Source organism: Octopus bimaculoides, chromosome 14, assembly GCF_001194135.2.
Source record: "Octopus bimaculoides isolate UCB-OBI-ISO-001 chromosome 14, ASM119413v2, whole genome shotgun sequence".
NCBI lineage: Eukaryota > Metazoa > Mollusca > Cephalopoda > Octopoda > Octopodidae > Octopus > Octopus bimaculoides.
In genome coordinates this window covers 22,325,864-22,336,385 of record NC_068994.1, presented here as the reverse complement: position 1 = coordinate 22,336,385, position 10,522 = coordinate 22,325,864, and the positions used below count along the sequence as shown (strand labels likewise).

The 10,522-nt window shown below is 37.9% G+C and overlaps 1 protein-coding gene across 1 annotated transcript in view; it reads left to right on the top strand.

Annotated features, from left to right (window-relative positions):
* The first annotated feature begins 7,397 nt into the window (after positions 1–7,397).
* LOC106884032 (gastrula zinc finger protein XlCGF26.1) overlaps positions 7,398–10,522 on the top strand; it is a 21,180-nt gene continuing 18,055 nt past the window's right edge. The window contains exon 1 of the mRNA XM_014935237.2: positions 7,398–7,555. The gene's annotated coding sequence lies outside the window, so the exon portion shown is untranslated. The remainder of the gene's footprint in view (positions 7,556–10,522) is intronic.

Below are 10,522 nucleotides of genomic sequence, written 5' to 3'. Positions count from 1 at the left end.
GTGGACTGTCACACTGTAAGATCCAACAGACACTTTATCAGACTTAGGATTCACACAGGCCAGGAAACAACCATGGGAGGCACAAAAATTAAGGTGCAAGTGTAGTATTCAATGTATGCTTGCATATATGTTGCAATGTTGTTTTAAGCCAAAAGGAAAAGTGCAGAGAAAGTTAAGTACCCAGAGAGAAAATGGAAACTTTTATGTGAAAAATGGGGAGTGAAAATCAACAAAAAGCAAGAAAACAATACACAAGTGCATGATGGATGGTGTGTGTGTGTGTGTGTATAGAGAGAGAGAGAGAGAGAGAGAATAAGGATTAAGCAAATGGATATTTCAGTGTATCACTATATGTTTTAACAGCATGTTTATTCTGAACCTAACTACAATTGTATGACTTAATAGGTAACATTATGTAAGTTAGAATTATTACAAACTGCCATTTCTTCAGGTGATATTCCAACAAATATTTTCCAGGTCATATTTTGCCAAATATTTCTATGAGGGAAACAAAAATTTGTAGATGGGGATATTTAAATCAGTGGCCAATCAAACTTCTTGATCTTACAGTCAACCAAAGTAATGTATGCTTTTCTTAAAGGGGAGTGGTCAGATTGTCTACTTCCTTATCTACATTGAAGTTTATATCATTAATATTCTTTTCTACTCTAGGCACAAGGCCTGAAATTATTGGGGAGGGGGCCAGTCGATTAGATCGACCCCAGTATGCAACTGGAACTTAATTTATCGACCCCAAAAGGATGAAAGGCAAAGTTGACCATGGCAGAATTTGAACTCAGAACGTAAAGACAGACAAAATGCCTCTAAGCATTTCGACTGACATGCTAACCTGATCTGGCAACGTTTTTACGGCTGGATGCCCTTCCTAATGCCAACCACTCCAAGACTGTAGTGGGTGCTTTTTACATGCCACCAGCACAGGAGCCAGTCAGGCTGCCCTGGCATCGATCATGTTTGGATAGTGCTTTTTACATGCCACCGGCATGGGAGCCAGTCAGCGGGTACTGGCATCAACCATGTTCAGATGATGCATTTTATGTGCCACCACAATGGAAGTCAGTCAGGGGACACAAGCCACAGCTACGATTTTGGTTTTACTTGACTCAACAGGTCTTCTTAAGCATATCATATCACCTGACACATCAATTGCTGGATAATATTAAATGCAATAATGTACATAATATGTGAAACATTCAGCATTTAACAGTTGATACTAATGTTCAGAAACAACTGTAGTAATATATATATATATATATATAGTCATGGCCAAAAGTTTGGAACATAGGTCTGAAAATTTAAATTTTATATTAAATGCCCAAAATTATATCTAATTTGCAATATATTATTACTACTTACAGTAATATGGTGAATATAACAATTAAAATTTTCAAAAATATATTCCAACTTTTGGCCATGACTACATAAAATTTAATAACCTTAGAGTATGCTTTACAAAGCTCCTCCATGGTTATTGGCTACCATATGTTATCATACAGCAGGAATTCTCCTTTTAATGAATATACTATAGGTGATCCAGCAGTGCTCTTAAATCCACCCACCTGAAGACATGCAGGTACACAGCTATTATTGTATCATATCAATGTAATAATGTGTAAAAATACGTGAAACACTCAGCAATTAACAGTTGATACTAATGCTCAGAAATAATTGTAGTAATTTAGATTGAAGCCTGTTCAGTCCATCCTCAAACTCATATCCTCTTGTGAAGAGGCTGACAGAATATTCATGATGCTCAACAATATGGACATGAATATACGGTTCACTATAGAACATCCCGACAACACGGGTGCTCAACTTCTAACTGAAAATAACAGATGAAAGAGAGATCCAGGCTGAGTTCTACAGGAAAGCAACCAGTAGAGATATGTTTGTTCTCTACAATTCAGCCCTTCAACTCAGTGCAAAAATAGGATATGCCAGAAACTAACTTACATGCATCCAGAACAAGTGCAGCAGGACAGAGGACAAGGTGACCCACACCACACACTTCCTAGAGGTATTGAAAACCAACAGGTACCCTATATCCATTGTGAATCTGCTTAAGTACTCAAGAGGATAAACACACAGAAAACCCAGCAACACATGCTTCCTTAAAATACCCCATTTTAGCGAGAGGATAACTACAGCCATTTGAAGAGCCATAAGCAGAGAAGGACTAGACATACAACTAACCCACTTCGGTCCCTCTCTGAGAAGACAACTAGCAAAGAAATGAGCAAAGGACAGCAATCAATCCACACTAGCTAACTGACCCATCCGTGATACAGATTTATGCCAATAGGTAAATGTTGTATATCAAATCTAATGTAATAAATGCAACAATTTCTGTGTGGGTAGCATAACAAGACCATTACACATTCGCAGCTGTAGGAACACCAACAAAAACATAACAGTCACAACTGAGGCCAATGACAGGAATTTTGGAAATTTAAGAATTAAGGAGACAATCCTCATAGACAGACCAGGGCCCCAAATTAACAACAGGTTGGAAATTAACAGTCACTAAATGATTTAACAACATCGACACCCTGCATGCATGATGGTAACATGCTCATGTAAGAAAACATTATATAAAAAAAAGTGCACGTACAATACATAACTTGAAAGCAGCGCTGCAAATATGCCAACACACACAAGCTCAAGACATGACTGCCTTCATGCACTTCTCATGAGGAATTCTGGAAGGAGCTTCGTGAGACCACTACAGGGATGCTGCCGACAGATTTCAGTAACTTGGAAAACCGACTATAACAGTGACTCCATTACTTCCTAACAATATCTAGAGAAGGAATTTTTATATTCAAAAATATTGTATTAGATTATGAATAATTAAATTATTTATAACAGTTATTATAGTTCACTCTACATGGTTGTGCCATTCCATACACATTACATTTCACAAACAATACACAAGGCTTCCAGTGAACTACAATACCCTCTCATATATATATTACATATGTACTACATATTATATATATGTATTATACAATATATATATATATATATATATATATATATATATTATATACTAGCTCAAAAGCCGCCCTATCAGGCAGCTTTTGAGTTAGCTCTTCATTGGGCCTTGGGCCCAACAATGACACTTTATGCATTGAGTACATATTAAATTTTATTAAACTTGACCAATATTTTTCAAGCAATGAATAATTTTTATCAAAACAATGATATAATTTGTCGACTTGGAACTTATTGCAAAGCTGCATGATAAACAACATTTTTTGTCTTCCCATTCCAGGGTCAGTACAATTTTTTTTTTCTCTCTAGCCGCTTTCTTTCTCTCTCTCTCTCTTTCTGTTGATTATTTTCAACCATCACCATCACCAGCACCACCACCATCCCTATCACAACTGCCATACACACACCATTCAGACTTATGATGCTGCCACCTTCCCCTCCACCACCATCACCACTGTCTTTCATACCACTTACTATCACCCTCATCCCTGACTACCACCACCACAGGAATAGATAGATAGATAGATAGAGAGAGAGAGAGAGAGAAAGATAATAGATAGATAGGTAGAAGATTGATAGATAGATAGATAGATAGACAGACAAACAGACATATAGAAAGATAGGTAGAGAGCAGGGGGGGATTTATTTTCAATTTGAAATGTTTTTTACCATTTATTTATTTAGTTAGTTTTTACCATTGTATAGCTACTGGCATGGCCTATGGCTTTTGCAGCATCTCCTAGACCTATGAGATAGAGGCCCATAAAGTTCTTGAACCATTGCAGGAAGGACAAATGGAGAGGAATTCTAAAGAATCAATGTTCTGGGAAGGAAGGACAGGACATAGTGATTAATGTGTAGTTGAGAGGATTTGTTGTAACAAGGGTGATGAAAGGAAAGGTAAGTGGGATGAGAATGCCTAGTAATAGTAGTAAAACAAAAGAGATAAGACAGTGTGCCTGTGTGCTATTGTATTGAGTGTGTCTGTGATTATATCTTTATGCTAATCAATCAGGTAGTTCTTTTCTGTCTGGGATGACTGTGAGTGCAATGGCAGCACTGTCTTAGATGTAGGAGTAATCCGAGCTTTGTAGAATGTAAATAATTGTTGGGGGACGACCTATAAAAATTTGGAAATTTGTCTCATTCCTTTCAATATAATATAAAATTACTTTCGCACAACAACGGATGATGTCCCTGTGTTATGCATAACACTATGCTTAAAGAAGCCATACATATATTCCTGAATAATTAGGAAGTAACAATTATAGATACAAAGTAATAATTATTGGCACAACAATATTACCACCACTTGAAATATTTTTGTAATAAATCTACAAATTTTTCTTTTACATATTTGATTTATGATCTTTAATGGAAAGGGGGCAAATCACAAGACAAAATAATTTGTGAAAAAATAATTCTTTGGATAGTGTATTTTCAGAAAACTCATGTTGTTTAAATTTAGTGAAAACATATTATTTAACAGTATATTGAAATCACAGCTTATATTTTTAAATAAGAGTAAAGATAAGTAATGTTGTTATTTGAGACAAGGTGACTTTCTCTGTAGTGTAAAAGTGTACAAACAGCCTCTTTTCTGACCATTATTCAGTTTTAGTGATGTCCAGTTGCGTTTTGATCAGTTATAGTATTTTAACTAACCTTTAAGCTCTACAATTTTTTAGGTGTATCTATTCTTAAATTTCACCAGATAATTTATATTTTCATACATGAGGGGTGAGTGGGTAGAATCATTACTGTGCTGGGCAAAATACTTAGCAGCATTTCATGTCTTTATATCCTGAGTTCAAATTCCACTAAGGTTGACATTACCTTTTACCCTTTCGGGGTAGATAAAATAAGTACCAGGTCAATGTAATCGACTTACCCACGCCACCAGAATTGCTGGCCTTGTTTCAAAATTTGAAATCAGTATGTTTACATACACGAATCTGGTAGGGTAGTAGTGGCTTCTGGAGTCCTTTGATCAGGGCACGTCACCCTTGCTTTTCTTTATCTCTCCCTTGCTTACCTACTTCTGTTCATGGTTGCTCCTCTATAGTAGACAACAGTCTCTGCTTTTTGACATGGACTACCTCCTCTCAAATAGTTATTTCCAGAGCAAATTAAACCGACTCTGTGAAGTTAAGACAAATATCAGTCAAAATATTTTTGACACACTTTTTGATGAATCTGATCAGTGTCACTTACTTTCTGAAAGCCAAATTTTCTGAAGGTTGGACTGATGCTTTGTCTTTGGCAAACATCAGTGTCTTATTTAGCCAGGATGAGTTCTGGGTGCTTTTTTGTTTCCAGGATCCTGTGAAAGTGAAAGTATTTTGTCAAAAAGTAGATGTTTCCCAGGCTAAAAAGTCAGTTCTTTGATATACTTACATCCCTTTCCATGTTCCTACAGAACAAAAAATAGTGGCCAGTAGAGGCCCTGCTAAATATAAAGAATCCAGTGTGACAGCCAAATATTTTGTGATTAAAAGGAACAAAACAAGGCTATTAATTAAGTGTTAGAATGATTAACAACAAATACACAAGTTGAGAACTTTTCTTCAACAGTGTGGTTTTCTTCATTATATGTGATTGTGTCCTGGTTGTGGTGAAGGTATGACATTCACAGAAGAGATACACTATGCAGATGGTTACCAATGGAAGGTATACCAAAGTTTAGCAAAATATTTGCCAAGGAAGTCTTTGTCTAAGTAACTGATCTTATGTGTTGTCAGGCATATGACATTGCAAAAAAAAGTGCTAACTGGAAGAACTACTGCCACGATATAGCATTTTATTCAAAATCCAATTAAAATCAGCTGTGTCAGTATCAAATTGAAGAGAGTGAATTTGAACAATGATTTGTAGATAGATCCATTTATTATTTGTTTATAGAATAAATAATAAATCAATCTTTCACTTTTCTTCTATGGAAACAATTTTGTGACCTGAAAAGTACTTACTGTTGACAAGATAAATACTTTCACTTTCATAGGGTCTTGGAAAAGGAAAAAAAAAAAGGAAAAACAACCGAGTTTCAACCATCAGGATCAGGAATGATTTTTGTCAGAGAATGAAGTACTGGTGTGACAAGCTCCTGAATTCCTGAATTCGTTCATGGTCGCTCTGCTTGTCAGAGATAAACTTAGTAATTATACAAACCCTTGATAGAGTAAATATCCCTTCAATTCTTGGTGCCCAGGGACACCAAGAAGAGACTTAATCGACCCACACTTTGCCTAACTACCTTTATTAAGGAGACCACTTCTAGAGACACTTTCGCTTCAACATGCATTTGTAATATCGTAGGGAGGTGGAGGTTACTGCAGCCGTAAGTGAATGGAAGAAGACACTGAAACGCCTTAATCTGTCTGTCAACATTTTCAACCTGCAACATTTCAGTCGTTTAGGAAGCTGCCCCAATGACTTAAGTTTTTGACTTCGTTAGGGCCCCATCTCAAACAAGTATCACATGATGCTAGTGAAGGTGCTTGGTTGTTACAGAGCGTCAGCCTCACAATCCCCTGTGTTAGTACTGGTTTTGGGGGCTGCGCCGTATAACTTGAGGAATGTGCATGTCTGTTTATTATATTTATTTACTCATGATTTCTTTCTTTATTAACTTTTGTGCCCATATTTTTACTGTTTACATTCGTAAATTGCGCTTCTTTTTTCGATAAAATTATCTTACTTTATTGCCTTAATTCAGACTGAAACAAGTTTTTGTAATAAGTTTTAATATCCTTTACTTCTTTCAGTCATTAGACTGCGGCCATACTGGGGTACTGCCTTGAAGAATTTTTAGTCAAACGAATTGACCCCTTCCTCCTAGTGCTAATTTTTAAAGCCTGACACTTATTTTATCGATCTTATTTCGCCGAACCGCTAGATTACGAGGATGTAAATGTACCAACACCAGTTGTCAAGCGATGGTGAGGTGACAAACATAGGCACGAAGACACACCTACACAAATGTATCCGATGGGCTTCTTTTAACTTCCGCCTACCAATTCCACTCACAAGGCTTTGGTCAACCCAAGATTATAATAGAAAACACTTGCCAAGGTGCCGCGCAGAGGGAATGAACCCGGAATCATGTGGACGCGAAGCAAACTTCTTACCATACAACCAAAAACAAAATTTTTTATTTTATTTTCAGAAAAATAAAAATAAATTGAGAAGTAAACATTCATATTTTTATTGTTTAATGCATACATATATATATATATAATTTTTATACTATATATGTTAAAAAACATATTCAGCGGTAAGATAATGAAGTTATCTCCCTTCGTTCAGATCCGCCTTCAATGTATTCACTTACCGTTTCTTTGCTAAAAAAATTCTGTAAATAAAACAACTGTCTGTCCGTGTGTCTTTACTTCAACTGTGTTTCTAGTGGTACTCACTCTAGCTTCTTGAGTTTCAAAAAGCGGAAGGGTAACGACTGTCAAAAAAAATTGGTAGGGCTTACCTGAAGAAATTAACTCTCCTATCCCTGCTACTCTTACTTGATAGGCGCTAACTTGGCAAGGTCTGTATTAATCTGACATGTACTATGTCACCTCTTCCTGCTCCTCCTGCATTAACAACTGCTCCCCACTCTCTATGTCTCTCGTTCTCTTTCACATTTCACAGCACGCCCCCTCTTTTACTGCTTTGCAGTTTCTCTTATAACAAGCTTATGTTTTTTTAGCATCTAAGTGGATGTTATTGAGGATGATGATGATGATGATGGTGATGGTGGTAGAAGGATATCGACCATGTTGGTGTGATAATAGCGATGATGTTGGTGAAAAATGGTGTTGATGAGAAATGATAATTATCTTTGGCTTTGGCTGCAGTTAGTTTTTGAAGTAGAGATATATAGGTCTATTGAACTTAGAAGACTACACGGACGAAAGAAAGTCCACTCCCCTAGGGTTTGAAACTGGAATCCAAAGAAATGAATCTTTATAATATTGTATCCTTAAATTTTTGATTATGTTGTAAAAAACACTAATGGTTATGATAATCAGGATGATAATGATGAAAATGATAATATGAACAGGTGTTGATAGCAATTGTTTCTAAGTTACTTGCACATGCACGCACATGCATATACTAATGTGTGGGTATATATATATATATATATATATATATATATATATATGTATGTATGTCTGTGTGTATGTATGTTTGTGAATAAATGTGCATGTATGTATGTATTGATATATATTATATATATGGCATTAGGAAGGGTATCCCCTCATAGAAACCATGCCAAAACAGACAAATGGAGGGTGAGCAGTTCTGACCAACTCCTGTGAAACTGTCCAACCCATGCTAGCATGGAGAACAGACATTGAAAGATGATGATGACGATGATGAAGTATATGTGTGTGTGTATGTGTTGATAACACCTAAAAGGAGGCACTTTTTCCACTCATGAAAGTGAATGGAGCTTTGGCCAGCAGGAACTGATGTCATCAGATGGTACCCAATATTCACCAGGTGTTTTGACCCTGAACCATGACACCCACCTACTGGTGGGTCAGCAGAGGTGGCAGAATCACTGTTCTTTATTTCCTCCTGGCTTCCAGCTTAACTCCTCTCCAAAGCCAACAAGAGGCTCTTGGAACTGCCTCTTCCATCCTGCACACAGTCACCTTTTACTCCTTTCCTTTCATTCCAATGGCTGTAAGCATTCCTCCATGACAACTGAGCAGGAAATACCCTACAGTTAATCTCAACTGCCATCCCTTCTCCCTGCAATCCTGCAGAAGGCTCTCATATTTGGTACGCTTCAATTTGTAGGCCTCATCACACCCTTTTTCCCATGGGACTGTGAGCTCAATGAAGATAATTTTCTTGGTCTTTTCAGACAACAGAACCACATTTTGCCTCAGAGTTGTATGGACGACCTAGGGAAACTGCAATCTCTCCCCCAGGTCCACTTTCATATTTCGTGATTGAGATCCATACAGCAAGCTATGTGTCTTTTTTGCTGTCTTTACTAACTTCTTCCTCTCTTTCATGAACTTAATTGCTGCCATTGTTTTCCCCTGATGATGATGTTTCTTGAGCCTTTCCTGCTGTGAGCAAGTCTTGCAAGTACCCTATCATGGTGCCATTTGTATCTTCCTTGAGAAAGTGCTGTTCTGCACCCTGACAAGATATGTGCCAGTGTGGCCCTTTCTCCACAAAGTCTACACAACTGGTCTTCCCTCAGACCGAATCTGTGCAGGTTTGTTGGTGTTGGGAGTGTATCATACACTGCCCATAGCAAGAAGGAGATGTGGAAAGGTTCTTGTCTCCATGGGTCTGTCCATGTGACCTTCCTTTTCGAGAGGTCCTGTTTAGTCCAGGCACCCAGAGATACCAGCTCCACAGCTTTTGACCTTCTTCCTCCTGGTTCCACACATCTGCCTGGATCATGGCTCTCCTCTCCCTGATGTTTGCCTTCTTCTATTGTTGGAAATGGGAAGAAATAAGATTTCGGTGACCTCTGCATGTAACTCTAGTGATGTCATGTAGCTCCAGCATGCCCTCAGTGTGAGTGACTGTGGTGCTAGCTACCCACTTTTGCCTGGACCTTGTAATACCTGCATGTCTGACAAGCTCATCCTGGAGGTCCCTGTACATCATTACAACATTACATTTTGTGACTTTAAATTCCTTCGTTATGGATGATGGGGGAGTTGTAGCTGTCCAGATCTAATGTACAGGCCTATTGAAGTGAAGCTTGGGGTGACACCTAGCCACCTTCGGAAGCATTTATTTACTTTCCTCTCCACCCTATCCACACTTGTCATTGGAATCTCATGCAATATCAATAACCATATGAGTCTTGAAAGCAGTCTGTGTTGGTAGAGCCATGCCCTGTATGTATGTATGTATGTATGTATGTATGTATGCATGCACAAGCACTGGTTACGTTGGACTGGACACCTTATTAGAATGAAGGATGGCAGGATTCCTAAGCAGATGCTCTGTGGAGAACTTGTGAATGGAAGAAGACTCCGGCAGAAACTAAAGCTGCAATTTAAGGACTGTGTCAAGTCCTCATTAAAGGCCTGTGATATGCAGGACACTGACTGGGAGAACAATGCCTGTCATCGCCACAGATGGGGGAAGTAGGTTAAGGAGGGGATTGACACTTTTGAGAGAGCACGTATCCAGCATGAAGAACTTTAGCCAGCTGCGCGAAAGTAAACGGCTCATATAGTGAATGGGGAAAGCTTGGTCTGCAATGTTTGCAGTCATGTATGCTTGTCAAGAGCAGGGCTCATTAGCCACCAATGGAGCTGCAAATGCAAAATATAAGTTAGTCCTAGAGCGCACAATGTTCCTGAAGGTCGGCAATGGTCTTCCTTGGTCACGAGTGGACGGCCATCATGTATGTATGTATGTATGTATGTATGTATGTATGTATGTATGTATGTATGTATGTGTGTGTGTGTATGTATGTATGTATGTATGTATGTATGTATATATGTATATGGTCTTGTTTTGCTAAAAC